This window comes from Puma concolor, chromosome B4, assembly GCF_028749965.1.
Source record: "Puma concolor isolate L17-30 chromosome B4, mPumCon1.1.hap2, whole genome shotgun sequence".
NCBI classification, from domain to species: domain Eukaryota; kingdom Metazoa; phylum Chordata; class Mammalia; order Carnivora; family Felidae; genus Puma; species Puma concolor.
Window position 1 is genome coordinate 133775696 of NC_141673.1, and position 19946 is coordinate 133795641.

Consider the following 19946-nt stretch of genomic DNA (forward strand, 5'->3'; position numbering starts at 1 on the left):
TGCCAATTACTTTTCTACTTTGCTGAACTTTCCTTTCCTTTGTTTCCTTTTTATTTCTTTTACTTACACATTAGGTCATGTTTCATTTAGTTTAGAAAACCTCCCTCTCCTCTAACAATGTAAGGATCTTGAATAGATCAATATACTCCATTAAAACTTACCAATAGTTGACTTATTTGCCATTAGTCATTCAGAAGTGTGTTGTTATGACAATGCAGAGGCATGAAAAAAATATTTAAAAGGCAATTTTTTATCATGATGAGAGCTCTTCAAATGCATATTCACATGGCCATTTTACCCTTTGCTCCACTGCTTGGAGATTTGAGGTATTAAAAAAATAGCAAAAAGCAGCAGAAATAAATTTACATTGTTTGTAGGAAAGAGGCACTGTCCTTGGAAGTTATTCATTTTTATCAAAAGGATAGGGCAGGGTAAATTGTTCCTTGTAGCATATGACAACAGAGGTACAAATGAAACGTCAGGATGTGACTAACATGGTAAAGAAGGCAGACGGTCTAGTGAAACCACTGTTGCTCAATGACCAGATATGTGCTTCTTAAGTTTTACAGGTCTTTAAAAATTTTTTAATTTTATTTTTAAGTTTTACAAGTCTTAGGTCAATCAATCATTATATCAAAGAATCTAGGTCCCATCATGAAAGAAAAAAGCTTTTGCTGTTTTTTTTTTAAGATTAGCATACTTGTTTATTTATGTGATTTTTGTTAATTGCCTCAATAATGGCTATGCTAATTCTGCCATACCTAGTTTACTTTGGTTTACTATCACCCGTTCATGTTCCACAATTGGAGAATCACTGTCAAGAGACATTCTGGGTCCTAAGGACTTAATATCCCAAATTCCACTTTGATGATGCCAACTGATCAAACAGGAAGCGAAGCCCCAAGAAAGTAGACTTAAATGGGATTACAAGAAGCATTAATTCAATGTGGGGAAATGGAGGCCATCACAGATGGACGCAGTGTACCAAAAACAAAGTGTGAAAGATTAAAAGAATAATTCAGATTTTCCTAACTAGAGACAATTGTGTCCTAATAGGCAGTCCAAATATCAAGAGACAGATAGAGGAAGTAGACACATTAATAGTAATAACATAGCAGTAACTGTAGCAGCAGTAATTGTGAAAGCAAGAAGCCCTTGGCACTAGGAATCTGGTTTTTATAAAGGCACAGAGCATCTGAGTACAGTTTATAGTCAGATCTTTCTGGAAACCCTACGGGAAGAAGATATCCGACAGGATGGTGGCAGGTGGGACCTGAGGAGACCAGGACAATGACTATCTCTCCCATTTACAGTGACAAATTTTACAAACCTTCAGGATGTATCTGTCACAGGAAGTTCAAGGAGAGTCACATCTATGAATTTCTTTTGAGTTCAAATTTAGTTTTTAGTAAGACAATATGCACCACAGGGTTGATTTTTTAAAAAATCTATGTCTTTCCCAAGTAACACTTAAATAATATACACTTAGGGGCGCCTTGGTGGCTCAGTCAGTTGAGAATAGGACTCTTGATTTTGGTTCAGGTCATGATCCCCGGGTCCTGGGATCAAGCCCCATGTTGGCCTCTGCTGGTAGTGCAGAACTTGCTTGGGATTCTCCCTCTTCTCTCTCTCTGCTTCTCCCCTGCTCATTCTCACTGTCTCTCAAAATAAATAAATAAACTTAAAAATATATCTATTTAGAAGAATATAAATGATTGAACTCAAATGGATTCAACTGGTTACATGGCAACGATCTAGAAACCTGGCAAGTACTGCTTTAGTTGATTCTTCAGGCTACATGTTAGAGCTGGAATAGGAAGGTTGGGGGCATAGGCCTTAATGTGTCTCCTGCCTTATGCTGCTAGAGATACGTGCAACTAGAGTAGCTTTGTTGGTGTGTGTGTATATATATATCTACACACACACACACACACACACACACACAAATATATATTGTATATATTTGTGTCATTTCACAGGAGAACCACAATACCCGCACACACACACATCCATGTGCATATACACACACTCACGATCCTATCTATATCAGTACCCACTGAGACCATTTCTTCTCCCTCTTCCTTTATGTTCCTCTTCACAAGAGGAAAGAAAAAAAAAGTCATGCAGTATAAAATAACAATTGTTAATCTCTTCTCAAATTTGGAATTAGTCCAGAAAATCCAAGAGGAAGTTCAACTCACCCACAGTCTAGCTGCAGAAACTACCCCATGTGACTTCCCCACCCCCACCACTACTGATCTCTTCATGTATTCTTTATAACGAACCCACTAAACTTTAATTAATATGAAAAATTCAGGTTTTCCTCTGATTTAAACATGACTGACATCATGCTGCTACTAAAAGTGAAACAAAGTATAGGTACGGTGAAAATATAGCTGAAACCTGGTGCCTGCCACAGTTCTATTTTCCTACTGCCAAGTCATGGCTAGCATTTCCATGATGCATGACTCCAAAAAGGCCAATGGGATTAAAAGTGAAGAAGAGCCCTTAGAAGGGAAAACGCACACATGCCTACATCCATCTGCCATTTGCCCCCCCCCCCCCCCCGCCACACCTTTCTGCTCATATTCAGTGAATTGTTCAGAGTAGGCAAAAATGTGTTCTTGGAGGGGAGCTGTGTGACACAGGCCACCTTCCTCTCAGACCCTAGCCACTAGCATTGTGCTTGCCTGGACCAGGCTGCTGCCATGTTCATGTATTCTGCTTCTGTGTATGGTGTATGATGTATGAGCCCTGAGGTCGCATAGCCCCTCTGTAGGGCTGCCTGTAATCCTACATCCCATTTCCTCCACAGAACCTAGTACGCTGACGTAGCAATATACGAACATCTAAAACGCTGACTGCAAGAGCAACATTAACACATTTTTCACTTCAATAAAATACCCTGGGCTCTGCTTTTCAAAAACCTACAGTCATCTGTTAAAAAATGACTGACCCTCTCTCCCCTCCCCCACCATCACAGTGTGTGCGGTTGACCTCTTCCTGGCTATGCCTTCTCACAGGACTTTCAGGATCAGCAACTCTTGGCCAGAAACAAAAGCAGAATCCTCCCATTTCCCCCATGGATTTGAATGAAAACTGCTGATAAAACCAAGTACAACTGCAAAGGAGATGTTGGAGAAGAACCAAGGTGAGTCTATAGGGAATCCCACATATGATGGCTCACATATTTAAGCTGTGTCAAGGTCACTAACATCTTACCATATCGAACTGAAAAAGTCACCACTGTCTGGACAGTTAGGCATGTTTTCTAGGGAAAATAATAATTTTTTTTATACCTCTTTGCTAACAGGTTGGTTCAGTAATAAATATGTGAGATCTATTAGTTAAAAAAATATTTAAAATTAGAAATTTGTTCCAACTATGTCTATTGTCCTTGGCCAAATAGTTCTATACATACCCACCTTTATTTCCCAGTGCTGCAGATTAGGAATAGTACAGGTCATCTCTCACTGTATAAATGTGATTTTGGATCACCTGAATTCTTGGAGACTCTAATTAAAATTAAAAAATTCTGAGAGGGTGAATCTCATCAAAAACCACCTGAAATTCTAGTCAGTTTATCTAAAATCGGAAGCATTCCAACTTATTTTGAATTCAGCATCAATTTTTTTCTCTCTTTTGCCTGTAACCTCTGATAAGTAATCAAAGATACGTTTCTATACATGCACACACATATACATATAACATGCATACAAGCGTATAAAACTTTAAAAATTCATAGTAAAACAAGTGGCATTGAAACAGTCTGATTTTAATATAATATTATTTAAATATATATACTTCCAGAGATGGTAATGAAAGAGAGCTGATGTCCATCTTTGCTATTGGTTAGCTGGGGTCTTGAATTAAAAAGGTTCAGAATTCTTCTGCCCATTTCTTAGATTTTTTTTGACATTCATTTTGGTACATCCTGTGGACATTTAGGTGTGTTTGATTTAACTCTGCATTTCTATCAAGATCTACAAGGTCTTGTATCAAGATTTACAAGAAAATGGGATGGTTTGGGAGGCTGGGGTTAGTAGACAATTCTGTCACAGTCTCTGGCATTTTTGCACATCTTACAAATAGAGGCACTATCTACTTTTGTTCTGGATTATCTATTAAGGATGTTTGTATGGTGAAAAGACTTGGAAAATACAGATGATATCTCTCTCCAGAGCAAAGGGCAGGCGTACTTACTGTCTAGTATAATAAAGTTAATGTCTCTCACTGGGGCAAATGTCAGGCAGGCTTATTGCCCATTATAAAAGATTCATGTTCTCTAAACTCAGGGTTTTTTTTCCCCTATAAAGCAATGCATTATGTGTGCAGTTCTTACCTGGCTTTTTTTGTGTTGCCTTATGGAGATTAGGAATCTGGGAACCAGCACAAGAAATGTTGATGTTCTGACTCTGCTATTACCATGAGTAGTAAATTTTCCTTTGTTTCTGACCCAGGAATCTTGTATCTTATGCCAGCATCTTTGAAACTGTGTCAGGCTAATTTATTCACTTCCAAGTGAAATCCCAGATCCTTTGCTGCTCTTGATAGCTGGGTATTTGGTGTAGTAGGAATGCCAAACCCCTATTTGTTATAGTACTATTCCTATGAATATCAGATAATAGGAATATTGCCTTCATACTGATATATCAATGAGCTTATGTTGTAGACCAGGGATTGGCAAACTGCTGCTCCCCTGTAGGCCAAATCCAGCTTTCCACCTTTCTGGACACAACCATGCATGTCCTTTCCATGTCGTCTGTGGCTACTTTCACCTACAACAGCAGAGGTGAGGACTTGCAACACATGCTGTATGGCCTGCAAAGCCTAAAATATTTGTTATCTTGCTATTTAGAGAAAAAGTTTGCTGACATTTGTTATAAAGCAACCAAGGCAAAAATCCAGGCTATCATAAGTTGATTTAGAAATATTTGGAGTAGGGGCACCGGGGTGGCTCAGTCGGTTAAGTGTCCGACTTCAGCTCAGGTTATGATCTTGTGGTTCATGAGTTCGAGTCCCGCATCAGGCTCTGTGCTGACAGCTCAGAGCCTGGAGTCTGCTTCGGATTCTGTGTCTCCCTCTCTCTCCCTCCCCTCCCCCACTCGTCCTCTGTCTCTCTCATTCAAAAATAAATAAACATTAAAAAATTAAAAAAAAGAAATATTTGGAGTAGAGAGATGAAGATAAAATTGATATTAAATGATAGTATGGAAGGGAGCTTAACAGTTAACTGTAGATAAACCAATTGACTGTATATACTTCACTTCTACAATCTATTCAACAAATAGGTGAGCCATGACCACACATCCAAATCTTTTAAATCTCAGCTCATCCTCTCTCTCTGAAGCTGACCCTGATTCAGTATTAGAAAATTTATTTTTTCTCTTCAGAGCTCCCACAGCACTTCATCTAAACATCTTCTATAACCAATTAACTACCTTATGTAATATTTACATACACATGGTTTCTTAGGGTGAAATCCATATGTATAAACAGATCAAAAAACTTTTTTCCATGATCCAACTTTTGGGGTAATGATTCACCTCTTGGGACTTAGAAATTGATTTGAATAAACCCGTTTTTAAAAGTAAGAATCATTAAAATAGGATTTTTTTCTCCTGTAAGTCTAAATAGCAAATTACGCTCTTAAATTAAAAACTTAAATATGTGCTAACACCCTGTCTTTGTAGATTTCCTTTTGCAATTATACTTCTTAAAGTCTAATTGCATTTTCTTAGTTTGTTTCAACTCAATAAAGCAGGGGGCTTGTGATACAGAATAGAATCATTCCTATTGGCAGGGGAAAGCATGTAGACATATCCATTCTTGAGAAGGTGGTGTTGGACAAAATACAGAAAGAGATGTTGCCCTGAGATTGCCATAGACATCTCTCAGAAATAGTGAAAAAAGGTGAGCCAATGACTTCATCATGATTTACTTGTTACACAGTCATGGTAGCAGGATTCAGGTAGGTATAAATGGAGTGCCATAAGACTGTTGGATCAAGGTACAGAAGCAGACTCTTAGAGAAGAAAGATTCATCCATGTGTCGGGGGTTATTGAGCCAAGTCACCAGGGGAAACAATTTACAGAGAAATAGCTGAACGCTCTACAAGAAACTTAGGATACACAATAATAATAGTGCTTGTTAACTGAGGGCTTGCTAAGAGCCAGGCTCTCCGTCAAGCAATTAATACGTATTACCTCATTTAACCATCACAAATACTTTATAAAGTAAGGCTAATTGTTATCCTCATTTTATAGATGAGAACAATGGCTTACACAGGTTATGTAATGCTTCAGGTCACACGAGGAGCAAGTGACAACAAGTGAAGTTCGATTCAAATTCAAACCATCTCACTCCAGAGCACTAACTTTTTTAGTAATTATATTCCACCATCTTCAGATGGGCAAAGCTGCTTCCCCATAGGCCCCATATGAAGGAAAGCTTTAATCATCCATAGCTCTACTGGAAAAAAATCTCATGAAGATGGGGTGCTGAAATAAAGGTATTGATCTACAGAGTTTCAGGTATGATTTACTTCTGTAGCTCATTTAGTCCCCTGAGACATGCCCTTCTAGTCTCAGTTCAACCATCAGGGAGTGGCTGTTCCTGCTCCCCAACCAACTCCATTTGCCCATAATGCCATTGCATATATTCACGGTTCACGTGTTCTCACTTTCAGCAATCTACTTCTGTGCTATTCACATTCACAGGCAGAGGATTCTATTCTGATAGTGGGCCACACCATTAACGTACTTAACACTTTAGAATAAGGACAGGCAGACTTTGATCTAAGCCTTTAAGATGGCACTAATAATAATTTTTCAGGCAAATATCATTATTTCTTGATGCTCTCAGAATACTACAACTCTAAAGTAATTATGATATATACCGGCTGCTGGTCCAGAGCTCCAGGGTTTCTGACACACACAGGAACTTCTTCAGAGAAACCAGCGTCTCGAAGGAGGACAAAGGCATGGTGGCAGGAGAGTTCTCAGCAACTGCCACTCAACCCGGTTTTATCTTTTCATTTTGAGTCATTTAGTTTCACTCTGACTTTACAAAAATCGAATGGAAAGAAAAGTACAACTTTTATAGCCACCAGCATAGGAAGGTGAGAAAGTTTGAGTGAACAGGGAGACAACTTAAAGTAGAAATTCAAGAACAGTGAGGAAGTAGGCCTTTCATGTGGCGCAGAAATTAGAGTTTAAGGTGGAGTGAACTTGTCAAGTCGTACGGGTTTGCACAGACACAGACCTAGGAATAATCAGACGCTACAGCAGGCCACACTGATTACTGCCACAACTCAGAATACACACACACACACACACACACACACACACACACCCATAGGCTGAAACTTGATTTTTGACATTGGCAGTCAACAGGAGCCATGAGCTTCATCAAGAACAACTGCAAAGCTGAGGGTGTGTTTCTTCTTATCCTCTAGTGACAGGGTTTGTTTCGGATTTCTTAGCTAATCCCTACCAGCCCCCACTTCCAACAGAGTTAAAACTAGTTTCAAGGGGAGGGCAAAAGGGATATGCATATTTGACAAGGCTTTTAGCATTTTATGTTTAGATAAACATTGTGGTGTCCATGGGAAATCAGTGATTGTATTTATTTCCGACAACCGTAACTAAAAAAGTACCAGTATTTAAGGTTCAGGACTAATCTTTCTTTTTTTGCATACACCCCCTACTTTTAAAAATATCTGTGACAGTCACTGGTATATCATAGGAGCTCCCTAAATACTCATTACATTGAGTCACTAGCATGGTCTTTATAGGCTATACGGATTGATGCAGCTATGGTAATAAATATTCATAAACCTATGGGCAGGGTAAAATTATTCTGATTTCTCCTATATCTATTCTGTACAATGGCTGTAAGATAAACTCAGTTAACTGTATTTTTGTTACTTTCACATGGTGTGTGTACCCCACTAGGAATGTCAGCTGAAACGGATGTCAGCTCTGACCATGAAATTGTCACAGGGTTGATGCCAATTCTCTTCTGAAAACTAACTTGTGGAACCATACACGTTGTTGGGAGGTTGGCATAATTTGTTGGCTAATAGAACCATTTATGTCCCACACCAGATATCACCTTTCTCCTGAAACAGCTCTCCCTATGTGTTACATATTTCAGCAGTATCTCCCAGTTTACAAGAGTGAAGTCTTCCTTGTTTATGGCTATTCCATTCTGAACTCCGTGAGTTTCATGTTAAGCTTTTTGAATCTTTTTTTTTTTTTTAACGCCAATTTAGGAATTACAAATGGATCATGTTCTCTACAAACTTATAGATACTAGCTAAATGTCATTTGACATTTTTGAGAGGTTAGTTTTTATGCCTCTAAAAACAAGGCTTTGGGGCTCCTGGGTGGCTCAGTCTGTTAAGCGACCGACTGTTGGTTTTGGCTCAGGTCATGATCTCACAGTTTGTGAGTTCAAGCCCTGAGTCAGGCTCTGCACTGACGGAGCAGAGCCTGCTTAGGACTTCTCTCTCCCTCTCCCTCTGCCCCTCCCCTGCTCTCTCTCTCTCTCAAAAAATAAACATTAAAAACACATTTAAAAACAAGGCTTTACATTTATTCCTATTAAAGTTTATCCTCTTTTATTTTTTCAAGTCCCAACTCAGTCATTTATTAGCTTTTTCATATTAGGTGAATTATTACAATTCTTTTTTTTAATCACTTAATTTTTTTTCATCAAGGTAATCACTTAATTTCTCCTTTCCTCCCCACCCACCTTCACTCTGGTAACCATCAGTTTGTTCTCTATAATTTAGAACTGTTCTTGATTTCTGTCTCTCTTTTTATTTCCTTTGCTCGTTTGTTTCATTTCTTAAATTCCACATATGAGTGAGATCATTTGGTATTTGTCTTTCTCTAACCTATTTCACTTAACATCATACTCTCTAGCTCCATCCATGTTGTTGCAAATGGCAAGATTTCATTCTTTTTTTATGGCTGAGTGATATTCCATTGTATGTATATATCACATCTTATCTTTTTATCTATCCATGAACACTTGGACTGCTTCCGTACTTTGGCTATTGTAAATAATGCTGCAATAAACATTGGGGTGAATGTATCTCTTTGAATTAGTGTTTTTATATTTGGGGATAAATACTCAGTATCACAATTCATGGATCATAGGGTAGTTTTATTTTTAACTTTTTGAGGAACCTCCATACTGTTTTCTAGTGGCTGCAGCAATTTGCATTCCCACCAACAGTGTAAGAGCGTTCCCCTTTCTCCATATCCTCACCAACACTTGTTTCTTGTGTTTTTGGTTTTAGACATTCTGACATGTATGAGGTGAAATCTCATCATGATTTCAATTTGCATTTCCCTGATGATGAGTGATCTTGAGCATCTTTTCATGTATCTGTTGGCCATCTGGGTGTCTTCTCTGGAGAAATGTCTGTTCATGTCTTCTGCCCATTTTTTTTTAATTGGATTGTTTTTTGGTTGTTAGTTGTATAAGTTTTCTATATATTTTGGATACCAACCCTTTATTGGACATACCATTTGCAATGTCTTCTCCCATTCAGTAGGTTGCCTTTTAGTTTTGTTATTGTTTCCTTTGCTGTGCAAAAGCTTTTTATTTTGATGTAGTCCTGATAATTTACTTATCTTTGCTTTTATTTCCCTTTCCTCAGGAGACGTGTCTAGAAAATATTGCTACATAAGCTTTTTGCATCTTTACCTTATTTTCACTCCTACTACCACCACTCTAATTTAGACCATTTTTAGTTCTGATTTCAGATACTACAATAAATTTCCAATTGGCTTTCTGAAGTCTAGAGTCTGCCCTCTGCAATACAACTAACAGTTCTGCCAGACACATCTTCTATATATACTATTTGTCCAAAAACAATTTAATGACTCCTAATGCCTAGTACAGAGGCTAACGGTAATACTATTCAAGCAGAATAAATTTGTCACATATTTTTAAGAATGGCTTCCTAGACATTAGCCTTACCCCCAGTAGAAAGCCCATTGATATGATCGAGATCCATCAGCCCTCAGAGTCCCATTTCTTTGACTTAAAAATAAAGGAGTTGAACCTGTTTATTTTGGCTTACTGTACAGTGCTTATTAAATGCCTCAAATTTCCTGCTATTCCCAGAACATGATCTATACCAGAAGGATCCTAGACATTTTTAGGATATGGACCCCTTATGAGATGTTTTTTTGAGAGAGAGAGAGAGAGAGAGAGAGAGAGAGAATGTGGGGAAGGGGCAGTAGGTGGGGGGGTGGGGGGGAGAGAAAGAATCCCAGGCAGGCTCAGCATGGAGCTTGATATGGGGCTCAATCTCACAACTGTGAGGTCATGACCTGAGCTCAAATAAAGAGTTGGATGCTTAACTGACTGAGGCACCTAGGTGCCCCTTGACCCCTTATGAGAATTTGATAAAAGCTCAGGATTCTACCAACAGAGGATAACATATAGAATTCATGGCATGACTTTGTGGAGCCTTTGATGGCCTATGGAATTACCCTGTACTTTCCTCCCTAAACATCTTTTTTTTCACACCATTCCATGGATCTACACTTTCCAACATATCCCAGGAAGGTTTCTGAGATCTATTTCAAATGTGATAACCTCTACTGTCTTTTTAAATGTCACTATTTGGACATGAAGGACCTATTCTCTAAACCTGCATAGAATTTCATGTGCACTTTCCTCACAGTAAAAATGACATTCTTCTTCATATTTTAATTCTTTGTGTTCTCCTCTAATTCTCTTCATGATGTTGCAAGACCCTTGCAAGCAGGACTAGTGTCTCACTCCTGTTTGCTTCCTCTTGGACCCTTCACCCCATGGTCTCCATCCTGACCTAGACCACAAACATTGGAAATATTCAGTGCACGTTTATAAAAGAGTTATATATATATATATATATATATATATATATATATATATATATATAATATATATGTTATATATATATTATAAAAGAGTTATGAAGAGTTAAGACAGCAGTTTCTAAAGCTCTAACATAACTTTTCATTTACTTGTGTATTTTTTTGCTCTTTAATAAAAGAAAGAAATTATGAATTATGAAAGACTCTAACAATAAATATCTGAAAATAAAAGGTGAAGTTGGGCCATTGAGCAGCTGTAGAATTTCATGGAGTATTTCTGAGAGAGAGTACATTTTGTCCAGATTCTGTGGTAAAGCAATATTACTCCCTATAATACTAAGGTCAACTTTACCAACCATGAGTTCTGTTTTATATTTGTAATTCAAAATGTTCAACTTTGAAGGACCTATTCTTTTTTAACTTGGAAAAAATAAAACTCATGCCCTTAGCTCCTCAAACTGATACTGCATACTTTACAGATGATAAAGTGTTCATAGAGCACTTTGCAAAAGGACCATTTTCTTACCAAGGTAGTGGTCTGTATTCTGATGAGTAAGTAAATAACCCTTTCTTACCATGCAGTTTTTCCTCCAAGGGAAATAATCCTTACACATTCTCTCCTATTAGATTACACTCTTAATCCCATGATAATCACATGAGAGTTAAGTTCTCTGATTAAATGACAATAATTTCCCTGATTTCCTGATCGGCAGACCACCACTCCCATTGGGAACTGGATACACCCCGCCTTATAGAGACTCTACTTTGACCTTTTTAAATTAGCTTGTCCATAGGTCCAGGACCTTAGGAATCCAACATTCCATGTCCAGTAGGAGTCATAGCTAGAACACCCACTCCTACGTGCCAACTCTTGATTTTGGCTTAGGTCATGATCTGGAGAACTGCATCGGCCTCTGCGTTGAGAGTGTGGAACCTGCTTGGGATTCTCTCTCTCCCCTCTCTCTGCCCCTCCCCCACTCTAAGTAAATAATGAACTTAAAGAAAAGATGAAAATTGTATTTGTTACATGACTCATGCATGCAATCTCAAATGGACTCACTGCATATATTCCTTAGACATACGAATAGAAATTTTTAAAAATATATTTTTATACTAAAGTGACGTGGAGGTATAATCTAGACACTCCTGTTCCATTGGGGATGGTGTGGGAACGTAGGCGAGCCATATTGGAATAAAAAATAATCTAGGGGCACCTGTGTGGCTCATTTGGTTAAGCATCCAACACTTGATTTCAGCTCAGGTCATGATCTCACAGTTCGGGGATTGAGCAGTATGTCAGGCTCTACACTGAGAGCATGAAGCCTGCTTGAGATTCTTTCTCCATCTCTTTGTCTCTCTTCCCCTCTTTCAAAATAAATAAATAAATGCATAAATAAATAATCTAAGATCATATTTTTTTTTTAATTTTGTTTAACGTTTTTTATTTATTTTTGAGACAGAGACACAGCATGAATGGGGGAGGGTCAGAGAGAGGGAGACACAGAATCCTAAACAGGCCATGGGCTCCGAGCTATCAGCACAGAGCCCGACGCGGGGCTCGAACTCACAGACTGTGAGATCATGACCCGAGCCGAAGTCGGACGCTCAACCGACTGAGCCACCCAGGCGCCCCTAAGATCATATTTTTAATCCTGATGTTAAGGAAAAAGCCGTTGACAACAATTTGGCGGATCTATCAATGTAAGACAGGCCCAGAAAAGAATGCATGCACCTTAAAACAAAATGATTGTAACTGTTGTTTTGAAGGAGCTGGAGTCATGCTAGCAGGAGGGACAGACTTGTCTCAGGTGAGACCACACTGTGTGGTCTCTGAGAAAATATATCACTGGCCTTGCTGAGGAGCACTGTCTCCCTGGGAGGCTAATGAGTTAAACTCACCAGCCCTGCTTCAGTGGAACTTGAACTGGGTTTGGAACGCACAAAAGAGAACTCTGAACCCCATAAAACAGACGCCTGCACAGGGTGAGGGAGAAAGGGTCCTGATGCAGAGGAGGAGGATTTATAAACACCCTTCTTTGGGCCTACATTCTGAAAGCTTAAGTCTGTATGACCCTCTTCCAATATGCACGACAAGGGGATCAAGAAGCTAAATACAGCTTCTTTAGCTAGAAATCATAAATACTTATTGTTACAGGCTTGTTGTGTTTCCCCAGTATTCATGTGTTGAAACCTTAACCGCAAAGGTGATGGTATTAGCAGGTGGGGCCTTGGGAGGTAATGAAGTCATGAGGGTGGAGCCCTCATGAAAGGGATTTTGGTGCCCCTATAAAAAAGACGCCATAGAGCTCTCTGCCTCATTGTCTATCTACCATGTAAGGATATAATGAAGGGCAACTATCTGCAATCCAGAAGAAGGTCTCCTGACCATGCAAGCATCCTGACTTCAGACTTCCAGGCTCAGACCAGTGAGAAATAAATTTGTGTTGTTTATCAGCCATTCAGACTATGGTATTTTCCTTCAGCAGCCTGAACTAACATGACTATATATGTGTATAAATTAATACACACATGCATTAATACTATATAAATTGTATATACTCTTTAGAGATATACTTGGGCGTTGACTAGAACACTCTATGTCCTTCCATTGAGTTTGTTTTTGATCTAGTCTGAGCAAGACTAGAACAGTGGAATCTGTTTGGGTGCAGGATGGTGACCATTTCCTGTCTCCATCATCTTGCTCAGTCCAGACAGAAATGAAAAAGCACTGCTCCCGTACCCATTGAATAAATAATTACTAAGCAGGGTCACTGTAGGTGCCGACAGCAGTAAGAAGACTCAGTCCCCTCTGGTGAGATCAGCAAGAATCAAATTACCTGGCAGAAAAGGAAAGGGCTTCTCAGGCCCGAGTCACACTGGGAGCTTTTTGGAATGATGCAATGTGGTTCTCAGAGAGGAGGAAATATCCCTAATAAAACTGTCCACACAGCCTGTGACTGCTATTCATTTGACCTTCGTACAACTCCCCCCTTCATACAATAGACACTGGCATTCCTATAACACCTTTCTTTTGCAGAATTTAATCACTAGGGCTCACAAAAGAACGAACATTTCAGGCTTTCGAACAGAGTTCTGTGTGAGAGAAGTTCTTTCTGAGAGGAAAGTCTGAGCTTCAGTCAAGATGGCATGGGATCTTTTACCTGGATGGTCCTGACCTGGGGATCCCAGGGGACAAAGAAGGGGGCACGGTCAAGTCTGTATTATCTTCTCCTGAAAGGATGAATCCCCTAAGGATGAGGGTCTGGAGTTGGCTTTGTTGTAAGTGCTTGAGTTGTGGCATTTGTTAAGATCAGAGGTAACGTTCCCTCCTCACAAAATGATCACATCCTCCTACCTTCTCTACTGGCCACAGTGGGCATAACCCTGCATTTGGGGAAGAAACCAGTTGGGAACCTTTACTCAGGCAGCCACATGCTTGTTTGCTCAATAGGATTGAAGTGATTTGGCCATTATGGCCCTAGTCAACTAGTGAGTAATTATGTGACCAAGAAAGACAGCCTTTTTCTCCCTGCTAGTATTCCAGGAACTAGTATGCTCCCTTTGGGCAAGTATCAAGACTAGATCTGGGGACAGCTGGGTGGCTCAGTCCATTAAGTGTCTGACTCTTGATTTTGGCTCAGGTCATGATCTCAGGGTTGGTGAGATCAAGCCTTGCCTTGGGCTCTGTGCTGACAGCACAGAGTCTGCTTGGGACTCTCTCTGTCTCTCCCCCACTCAAAAGACTAGATCTGTCAGAGGTAGAAAGGGCAGTTGATCTGCCTTTTCAGATGTGCGAGGTGTTCAGAACCCCCAGTTTCCTGGGATTTCTGGAAGCAGTCTCCTGGCCTGTGACATTTTCGTTTAGCGTAAGGGTGACCTAGGTTTAAAGAGAGGTAATGCCTTAATGAACCATGATTAAGGGATGACAGGTATCAAACTTTCCATGAGGCCATCCAGTATGTAGCTCTCTGGTTGAAAAATAAATCAGAGATGTAAATATTCTTTTTTTCTTTTGCCATTTAAAATTCTTTATTTTCCAACAGGATTCACTAAAATTGGAACTCAGTATTACTGAAAACTTGAAGGCTGGAAAAAAAAGACAAAGTGTTTTTCCAAAAGTGCCAAAATGTGTGTCTCAGTGCTCTATGGACAGAAGTGGGCACCATCTTACAGGCTGGCAGGAGTTACTTTGGTAGACCTTAATGGTCTTAAAGGTCTACCAAAGACGAATAGCCACTTATTTTCCTTAGATTAACTCTGGATATTGGCAAAGTAATCTAAAGGGAAGTACTTCAAACTGAGATATTAATTGCTTTGTTTATTCATGTAAAAGCATGTTCCATGGTAGCGAAGGGACAGTGGTTATCACAATAGAAGAAAAATTAATGTGAGTAGCATTTCTAGTTTTCCACCTTTGTGCGAATGGACTCACTCCTTTCCTTCCTGCAGAAGCATACCCAGACACCACGACTGTTTGACTGTCTAAGGGATTTAAGGAACACATTGTAAACCAGAAGAGGGGCCTATTGATACTATCACAGTACTTTTGAATTCATCGCTTCCACATTTACTCAATCTCTGTGAAGACTGAAATGAACATAAGAGTCCACGAAATACAATACTCATATTATCGAATGCTCTGCGTCTCATCCAACTCTTCCTAGCCCAGAAGAACTGCTCTCTCTTTTGGGTGACTCTAAACCCTCATTTGGCACTTTGCATGTGAATGTTTTTATTTGCATGCATTCCCTTAGCAACAGATTGTAATTCAGTTCAATCTAATCCCATTCAGTTTAAAATATTTATTCTGTACCTATTACATGTCAGGGACTATGCGAAGTGCCAGCAATAAATACCTGAGACATGGTCCCTGGCTTCTCGTAAACACTTTAATATATAGATGAGGAGGCTGGCACATGATCCAGGTGTAGTGGGAAAAGTGCAACCATAGAAGTATGGCCAAAGTAACAGGTAGCAAGGCAGGATGTGACACGGCTGAAGGCATAGGTGTCGGGAAATGGTCATTACAGGTGTGACATTTGTGATAGGCTCTGGGATAAGTTGATATCCCTTAGGCAAGTGTAAGGGAAAGAGAATCCTATTTTAGGCAGAAAGAAAGCATGTGCAAAGGACTAGAACATGTCATATCTGACCCATTTGGGGAAATGAAAGTAGTGCAGCAGCAATAGAGCATAAAATTTAAAATAGTGGAGATCAGCAGGAGATGATACTTAGACTCAGATGATTAAAGGTTTTGCATACTATGCTAAAAAGCTTGGATTTTATCCTAAGGCCAAAGGACGTTATACGATGATTTGTACAGATTAGCAACAAAAATTACTATTATTTTTTGGGTAAAGTGTGGAGAACGTTTTGGAGGAAGTGTATGTTGTAGAATGTATGCTAAAACTTAATCTGCAATGGGGCACCTGGCTGACTCAGTTGGTAGAGCATGTGACTCTTGATCTCAGGGTCATGAGTTCGAGCCCCACATTGGGGTTTAGAGATTACTTAAAACAAAAACCCAATTCCTAATGTGATATTTTTAGGATGTAGGACTTTTGGAATTGATTAGGTCATGAGGCGGGAGGCCTCATGAATAGGATCAATAACTTCATAAAAGAGACCCCAGAGAGTTCTCTCTCGCCTTCTGTCATGTGAGGACACAAGAAGATGTCAGGAAGTGGGTACTTATCGGACACAGAATCTGCTGGTACCTTGATCTTGGACTTCCCAGCCTCCAGAATTGTGAGAAATACATGTTTGTTATTTAAGATACTCAGTCTATGGTATTGTTTTTATAGCAAGCTGAATGAGTTAAGACCATGTATATGGCCAGTAGATACAATTAGAATTGACTAAGGAGGAAGCAGCTGGGCATAAAGAAGAACTATATAGTTGACATAATCAAAGAACTTGGTAAATGAGAGGGATGGCAATGGAGAGGTCTGGAATCATCCCCAAGTTCCTGCAGAGGGTATCATGGAGAATGCTGGTGCCAGTACAAAGAAAGGAAAGAGACAGTAGACAGAGAAGCCTTATGGAGAGGAAAACAGAAAGTTTGTGTTGGATCTTTTAAGTTAAAGTTTTTCCCATTTCTACTGGTGGGATGACCTGAGACAAACGCCCAGTGGGCAATCACAAGCATAGATGTGGAATGCCAGGTAGAAGCCTGGGTGTGCGTCCCCTGAGCCCACCGCCTGGCCCTGCCACTGAGGCTATTCATTTCAGGTCTTTGATAATGATAGTAATGATGGTACAAATGAGGATGCAGCTTTAATCAGATGTGTACTTTTTCAGCACATGAGATAGTTTAGGTAAGAATGAATTTTTTTTTTTTCTGAGGATGGGCTTAAAACATTTCGGATGGCTCCATTCAATTATTCACTCTCTTTGTCTTGTCATTTCCTTTGATGTGTTCTTTGTGTGCAGTGAGAGACTCTAACTAGACTCTCCTGGGAAACACAGGGTCCATGAAGTGGGCTGATGCTACCCACAGGGTACTACAGCTCCAGCTGTTGCCACGAGAAAAACAGCTGTCTCCAGAGCATTAGGATGGTGTAGTCACTCAAGACTGAGGGAAAAGAAAATATTGCTTTAAACATCATCATCCACTCACATTAATCATCCTTTGCCTCAGGCACTCTAGCAGGTGTTGGGTTATTTATTTATCTCTGTTCCAGCAGACCAGTGATCTATCCAGTTCAACATGTAAAACCTCCAATAACATAGTTATCTATATGTACTGAGAACAGAAGTATTAATATATTGTGAGAACCGTAAGATAACTTATTGAAGGTACTCAATTATATTTCGGAGAGACCATTCTTACTGGTAAACAATCAACTGATTTCCGCATATTAGATACTTTCATCAGGTGGTAATATGGGATCTAGAATCGTTTTTCGGTAAAATGGCTATCAAAATAAAAGAAGGCTGTCTGTCTCATTGAAGGTAGCCAGGAAATGTCTTTTGTCTCATGACATACTGGATGGGTACTCAAAGAGCTATTGTGACACCCAGCTTTACGGCTGGGAAACAAATAATGAAAGCATGGCTATTGGGAGATTGGCCATGGTCACAGTCTGACTTAGCTCTGACTGGCACCAGCCTAAACCAGGGGGGTGGTGAGGAGCTGGGAAAGCAGAATTCAGTACTACTAGCCAAAGGCAGAGTGAAAGATGGAAGTCAAACAAGGAAAATCGGAAACACAGGAGAGACAGGAAGAGGTATAGGAGGAAAAGGTGTCATCAAAAGGAACTTCCTTCACCTGATCATACCTTATTCCTGACTGCTTTTGTCAACTTTGCTAGGCTTATTTTTTGTTGTTGTTGATATTTTTGTTTGTTTTTGCCCTACTGATTCCCTACATTCTTTTGGTCACTTTTCATTTTCTAGAAAATGATGGTTAAAATGTATTTTATCAAGTAAGTAAATTTTCTTCAGGTTTTTAAGTATTTATCGAATGAATCTCAAATTTGAAGTCTCTGTGTGAGATCAGTACTATGGGGATTCAAACAGGTAGTGTGCCTTGCCTCTACCTTGGATAGGATTTATAATCTAGTGTGGAAGATAGAATAGGTATGTAAATAATTACATTGCCAAGTGGAATGAGAAGGACTAAATGTCTGAAGAGTACAATGGAAGCTCAGCAGCAGAAGGAATTACTCCTAGATGAGAAACGAGAAAAGGACATAGTGGCAACATTTTTAGCTGGGCAATGAAATATGGTTAGCATTGTAGTAGGCACAGGCATACAGGGAAATGCATGAGCAAAGACCCAGCAGTGGCAAAGCAAATAGCAGATTAAAACAGCAGATTAAATATACAAATTTATGACAAAATTGTCTGGATAGAATTTGGTAATCTTAAAACCTTTTTTTTTTTTGCACATGAATTTAATTTTACCATCCCCATTATTTTCTCAGAAAATACCAAGATCCTAAATTAAAACTCTATATATTTAGTTATTATATGAATTCCAACAAACATTCAAATATTTTTAAAGCTCTGTAGATAAAATATAGGCTCAAGTGGTATTTGATTGACTTTGGATAATTATAGTCATATATTTATTCTTTTGACTTATCAGTTGAGACTTTATTAGGCATGGTTCTTCAATTGTTTGTAGAGGAAACTATTATAATGGTAACGTGGACTTTTTGCATTAGGAACCTACAAAGTTAAAATCGCTTCATTTAAAAATAACTTTATATTATGCAAATTGTAGGTTATCATTTTTGTGAGTGAAACTGGGTGATAATGTACAGATAAAGCATACATGTCCAAGTCTACCATTTCATAAATAAATGGACCCAATGAGTATCTCTTTTCAAGAAGTACCTGTTCAGTATTTCACCTATGTTTATGTTGGATTGCCCACCTTTTTCTTATTGTTTTATAAGACTTCCTTATATATTCTGTATATGAGTCCTTTAAAAAACATGTATTACAGATATAGCAAATTCTCATTATTTGCAATAAATTATGTTCTATAAAGTCACATAAGCACTGAATTGGTGAATGCTGCATCATTGCTCCTGGGGGACATACAAGATTGGGTTCCTATAAGACTCTAGTCACAACATTTTTGTCAACTGATCAATACATTACCTTGCTTTATGTATTTTCTGCTTAAAGACACCTCATCTGATATGTTGTTGATTCATTAGCATGAAACTCACAGCCAAAAGTACCGTAACTCATGCCTACAGAGTTTGCTAACACACTTTCCATGTAAAGCACAAAACAGCCCTTCCCTCACTTAAAAACACTAAACAGCACTTCAGCACTAGGCGATGCAGGCCATTTGAAATGACAAAATAACAAAACAAGTTCGGCAATGCAAAAAATGTGGTACTACATATACTGCAAAAAGGACACTTGCTGAAATAAGAAGGCAGTGTATCTCTTCGTTTGACCTTAGCTGGGACCATGCATGCTGGGCAACTCAAATTTTCTGTTACTCTCTTCATGTCTATGGATGACCTTAACCGCACTGGCAGTATTTAATTTGAGGTTACAAATAAATTTTAGTGTAAAGCAAATTCACAAGTGTGAAA

The 19946-nt window shown here is 39.0% G+C and overlaps 1 long non-coding RNA gene across 1 annotated transcript in view; it reads left to right on the plus strand.

Annotated features, from left to right (window-relative positions):
- LOC147579529 (uncharacterized) overlaps window positions 1–16303 on the plus strand; it is a 46184-nt gene extending 29881 nt beyond the window's left edge. Inside the window, exons 4-5 of the long non-coding RNA XR_015254048.1 lie at window positions 3024–3151; window positions 14928–16303. This is a non-coding gene — a long non-coding RNA (uncharacterized LOC147579529). The remainder of the gene's footprint in view (window positions 1–3023; window positions 3152–14927) is intronic.
- Window positions 16304–19946: the final 3643 nt, after the last annotated feature.